The sequence below is a fragment of the Maylandia zebra genome, linkage group LG10, assembly GCF_041146795.1.
Source record: "Maylandia zebra isolate NMK-2024a linkage group LG10, Mzebra_GT3a, whole genome shotgun sequence".
Taxonomy (NCBI): Eukaryota; Metazoa; Chordata; class Actinopteri; order Cichliformes; family Cichlidae; genus Maylandia; species Maylandia zebra.
Genome location: NC_135176.1, coordinates 8,694,468 through 8,700,817, shown reverse-complemented (window position 1 = coordinate 8,700,817; position 6,350 = coordinate 8,694,468).

Genomic DNA, 6,350 nt, shown 5'->3' with positions numbered 1-6,350 from the left:
TCTTCTTGTGTTGTCATTTTTCCTTTTAAATGTTTTGTGTATCTTTAAACCGAATGCAGTTCATTATATACAGTGGGGCAAAAAAGTATTTAGTCAGCCACCGATTGTGCAAGTTCCCCCACCTAAAATGATGACAGAGGTCAGTAATTTGCACCAGAGGTACACTTCAACTGTGAGAGACAGAATGTGAAAAAAAAAAAAAAAAAATCCATGAATCCACATGGTAGGATTTGTAAAGAATTTATCCGTAAATCAGGGTGGAAAATAAGTATTTGGTCAATAACAAAAATACAACTCAATACTTTGTAACATAACCTTTGTTGGCAATAACTGAGGTCAAACGTTTACTATAGGTCTTTACCAGGTTTGCACACACAGTAGCTGGTATTTTGGCCCATTCCTCCATGCAGATCTTCTCGAGAGCAGTGATGTTTTGGGGCTGTCGCCGAGCAACACGGACTTTCAACTCCCGCCACAGATTTTCTATGGGGTTGAGGTCTGGAGACTGGCTAGGCCACTCCAGGACTTTCAAATGCTTCTTACGGAGCCACTCCTTTGTTGCCCGGGCGGTGTGTTTTGGATCATTGTCATGTTGGAAGACCCAGCCTCGTTTCATCTTCAAAGTTCTCACTGATGGAAGGAGGTTTTGGCTCAAAATCTCACGATACATGGCCCCATTCATTCTGTCCTTAACACGGATCAGTCGTCCTGTCCCCTTGGCAGAAAAACAGCCCCATAGCATGATGTTTCCACCCCCATGCTTCACAGTAGGTATGGTGTTCTTGGGATGCAACTCAGTATTCTTCTTCCTCCAAACACGACGAGTTGAGTTTATACCAAAAAGTTCTACTTTGGTTTCATCTGACCACATGACATTCTCCCAATCCTCTGCTGTATCATCCATGTGCTCTCTGGCAAACTTCAGACGGGCCTGGACATGCACTGGCTTCAGCAGCGGAACACGTCTGGCACTGCGGGATTTGATTCCCTGCCGTTGTAGTGTGTTACTGATGGTGACCTTTGTTACTTTGGTCCCAGCTCTCTGCAGGTCATTCACCAGGTCCCCCCGTGTGGTTCTGGGATCTTTGCTCACCGTTCTCATGATCATTTTGACCCCACGGGATGAGATCTTGCGTGGAGCCCCAGATCGAGGGAGATTATCAGTGGTCTTGTATGTCTTCCATTTTCTGATGATTGCTCCCACAGTTGATTTTTTCACACCAAGCTGCTTGCCTATTGTAGATTCACTCTTCCCAGTCTGGTGCAGGTCTACAATACTTTTCCTGGTGTCCTTCGAAAGCTCTTTGGTCTTGGCCATGGCGGAGTTTGGAGTCTGACTGTTTGAGGCTGTGGACAGGTGTCTTTTATACAGATGATGAGTTCAAACAGGTGCCATTCATACAGGTAACGAGTGGGGGACAGAAAAGCTTCTTACAGAAGACGTTACAGCTCTGTGAGAGCCAGAGATTTTCCATGTTTGAGGTGACCAAATACTTATTTTCCACCCTAATTTACGAATAAATTCTTTACAAATCCTACCATGTGGATTCATGGATTTTTTTTTCACATTCTGTCTCTCACAGTTTAAGTGTACCTCTGGTGCAAATTACTGACCTCTGTCATCATTTTAGGTGGGGGAACTTGCACAATCGGTGGCTGACTAAATACTTTTTTGCCCCACTGTATAAAAAAAGTACAAAGAAACAAAACAAAAAGTAAATCTCAAGTGTGTCCACAAGGTGGCTTACAAACTGTGAGTTTCAGCCACATCACCGTTCTGCACCAAGGGTGACATGGCAGCAGTTCGAAAAGGATTAATTTTGTTCACACAAATTTTAGTGAAACGTTTGATTACTGGATTATTATAAAGATCACATGAGTCTGTTTACATATCTGCACAATATGTTTAAATAATTAAAGAACTGTGTTTTAAACCAGAAGATTCTGGAGGTTATTATTTAATTTTTCACTCACTGAAATGTTTCCAAGAGTTGATTTTTACTGCTTAAAATAAAAAAGACTCAAATGCCACGTGTCACAATTTCAACATGGAGCATTCAGGCAAGCAAATAAACACCAATTTGCAGTTTCAACCTTTGAATGTGTGTGCAGAGTGCAGGAGGCACCTGTCTCCTCGATTAAATGTCTCCTTTTTAAATGTTCGATTAAAAATAAAACATTTCAAAAGAGCACATTTCCGGAGATGTGAGATCCTGCTGCCCGAGCGCAGCATTTAACATTTTGTTTCAAATTTGATAATCATTTGATAACCATGTGACAACTCAATACATTTTAATATATACAAGAAATCCAAATTCTACCAGTTGTAGTAGTATTGGTATAGTTCTCTACACCAATGCTGATTTTTGGTAGATCACTAAATATTTCACAAAATAAATGAAGGTAACCTAATTTTCTGTTATTTTTGCAATAGGAAATTGAACAACTCTAAACACCAAAGGGAGGTGCTGTTTTTTTTAATCTCCAACTTCCCCTATATGTGGTATTAGTGGCCTACAGTGGGTGTTGAAATGGTTCACACACTGAACTGCCACTTAGAGATAAGATGCAATGACTCTTCCTGTATGAACAAAGCTCCTAGAATTTACTTTAGTGTTTTGCAGAAAATGACTCATGAGAAGCTGTTAGCTCTTCTTCTTTTCTCGACATCATTCTTCTTCTTTCCTTCTGTCAGAAGGAAACTTAACTACAGCACAACACCCTCTAAGCTACAACGTGCTCCAAATCCCATTAAAGTAGTTTGCTTGTTGAATAATGACAGAAATTTGTAATCATTTCGTGGCGCTGGTGACTCATGAAAAAAAATGCAGATGAACTGCCACCTGTGCACAGCTTGAGAGGGAAAATAGAAAGCATTTAAAAGGGCCGGGGCTACTTATAAAACCATTTTATTTGCTGATTTCAGGTTACAGAAATTTCTCCATTTCTTTTTAACACTGGATAAAAATGTGCTCTACAACCACATTGTAGAGCTTAATTTGTGGTGTTGTTCTTTGCAACTATAGCATCATTATAGATTTTTCTGAGCATTACTCTGCTGCTTTTATTTGATGGAGGAGGTTTTGAAACAGCATTACAAAAGAAGCCGTGTTGTAGTTTTGTACTCTGAGAGCTTTAGTCATTTAACTGTAAGCGATGGTTCATACTTTGAAATACAGGCCTAACGGGAAACTTCAGTTCACTTACATAATCATGTCATGTCTGCATCTGCATACAATGTGCTGCATGTCTACTGTATGAATGATATAAACTTACTGGCCACTTTTCTAGGCACGCATGTTTGACTGCTTGTCAATACAAGTGTCTGATCAGTCAATCACATGGTGCCAACACATTGCATTGATGCTCGGCTGGTGAAAGTCAAACTGAGCATCAGAATGGGAAAGAAAGGTGATTTATCAAATTAAGTAACAGGTGAGTGCAACCACGTGAGCCGTGACATTCAAATGGAATTAACTGATCCTTACTGTGCATTTTGAGATACTCAAAAGTAATTTGACAAATGAATCATTTTAAATATAACGATTGTTTTTAGCAGATCAATACAAAAAGTTGTGGATGCTGCATGTGCTCCCTTGGGTTGGTCTGCCAGGCTTTTAATGCAGTCTCCTGATTGTAGACCTTTGACAATACTTGTCTATGTGTTGTGAGATGGGTTTTTCTACCTGAGAAAAAAGTTCAGCAAACATCTACTTTAGTGAACAGCGCATTCATTAATTTTACGAATGACCCAAATTTTTTTAGGTTTATTTTTATTTTTACCATAATAATGACCTACTTCACTTACATCAACATATATTTAGGGACTCGTATTGAGAGTTACAGTGAAGAGCTACCAAATGTGAGACAACACTTTGAATGAACCTGATCATTCAATTTGTGATGTATAGAGGCAAAATTGTCTGAAAACTTGTGAACCTAACTGCATTGAAAAGGGAAAAAGCCTATAATATTAGTGAGAGAAGCCATAAACATGACAAAGAGCCAAAAAGGTTTCTCTGGCCTGCTCAGATCCCAGTGTGATTAGGCATCAATGTGCTCAAGTGCTTATAAGACCCAAAAGATCTACAGCCAGTGTCCAAGTGCCAAACAGGATGTGCTATACCCGACCTAGTCATTTATCTTTGATTATAGGGGATTAGTTTAATTTAAAGGTTAAAAGATTCAAGTTTAGGCCTTTTCCCTCTTCAGCTGTGCCTCATCCAAACCATTCAAATTTGAATTATCCAAACTGTTTCTTTACTCTTTGCCTGTGACCTTGATGTTGATGTGACCAGCCAGTATTCAGTATGTTCAGTGTTCACTCAGTGCCTTACGGAAGTTCACCATACAGTATAGTTGTATCTATTTAGGGAAGTCTAGCAACTGATTCATGGTCATTGGTCCAGAGTAACATGAGGACGTTACACAGCACAAGTATGTGGCACATTCTAGTCGTGAAAATTTGGCGGTAATGTGAAACAGTATGACAATAGAAAGTATTGTTTTAGCTGTCTGGCAGCATTAGTACTGGTGGAAACAGACAAATGAATAAGCCCTCAATCAACCATGTGGCTTTAACACTTTTCCTGGAAGGGGAAGATGAGGGCCAGTGTAGAGAACTCATGTGAGAGATGATGTTTTTGATTAAAGTGATGACAGTGAAGTGTGATTTAAAACAAAGTAAAATAAATGATGATGTCCTCTTGGTCTAATTGTGCAACTCTTTTCTGAAATAAAACCATGAAACAGTATCTAAACTTTGCACAAACTGGTGTGAAAGTGTTATTAATTAGGTCTCACATGAGAGGTCGCTACTTCCTAGATTTGTAATGCTCTGAGCCTCTGTGCATGCTCATGTAGGAGCCTTACTGATGCAGGCATCAAGAAACCATAAGTGCAACAAAAGCTGAACAAAACTGTTGAATATGGCTCAGGAAACCATAAGTTGTGAGCCATTTAAGCCGTCAACAGCATTTCACAACATGACATGTTGACACTTTATTTCCCCACATTTCCTGAGAGCTAGCTTTGCAGTTATCTTCCTTGTTTTGACTTCCTCTTTGACGCGCTGAAAGTGCTTTGGTCAAACGAGCTGTCTTGTGCACAGTGCCTTCATTGTGAAGGAGAGGAAAGAAGAGTGCTGCTCTTGGACTCTCGTCTGCAACAGGTAACACACGCATTTGCATGAAGTTTGTGAAACAATACCAAGGAAACCTCTTTATGCAATCAGATTAATACATACTTGGTGTGCTTTGTTAGGTTTTTGATCATGTTTTTTAAAGTGGTCCTGATGCTTTGTTCATTGAATCTACAGAGCCAGAGTCTTTGGTGCTGCATGAGATCAGGCCCCCCACTTAGTGTATTTGACAAGCTGAGTTGGACACTCTGTATCAGTGAGTGTCAGTTTGTCAAATACCCCAAGTGAGGTGTCACTTGTCTACAAGTTAAGATCACCCCATAAGCTGATGTGCCAACTCCACGGGGTGCTCTGCTAAACCAATAGAAGTTGAGAACTCCAAGGTAACGGGCATAAAACACATTGCCTGTAAAGGTTTTGAGCTGTTAAAGTGTTAAATTAATAATAATGAAAGTAAAATGTTTAGGTACTGCATCATCTGTGCTGCTCTAGTAATTCATATGCAAGCTAATGGTTTACTTAAAAGTTGTTTAATAATCAGAAATCTTACTTGTATCAAATAGGTTCTGTTTCTATCTTATTTGCATCATGAAGGCTTCATAACAATGTTCCAGTAACAGACAGACAATTTTTCTGTTTTTACTCGGTTCAGCTATCATTACACAAAAGTATATATGTGATCAGTTTCTCTCGGTTTCATAAACTATTTTGTTTAGCGTCAGAGAAGCTGCCCTCTCTGTGTCCGCATGTGGGGCCACATGTCTTTTCAGTTTCACATGTGACATACAGAAGGGAAGAGAATGGTGTTCTCTGAATTTGTGTTATGATAACATAATCTGCTCAAGTGCATGAGAAATATATAATAAAGGCAAATGATGCGTGTGTGTGTGTTTTTTTTTATACTCCAAATGTGTGATATTTAACGTGTCATATTTATGTAGCTTGTATTAGTGCTGCAGTAGAAGCTCATCCTCCAACTGACTACTAAATGAAGACACTTATCAGACTAGCTTGTATTTCCTGTTCCTCTAGCAACATGGTACAGCCTATAGGCATAAGAAAACATGTGGATGTCTGTTTCAAATAGCAATGAATAGCTGTTTCCAACCTCTGTTTCAAAAGAACAAAGAAAAAGGCACCAAATAAGGCTTTTATCTCGTAAATATCATTTAAAAGGCATATATTACTCGATTTCGTAGGTCATGCGTAT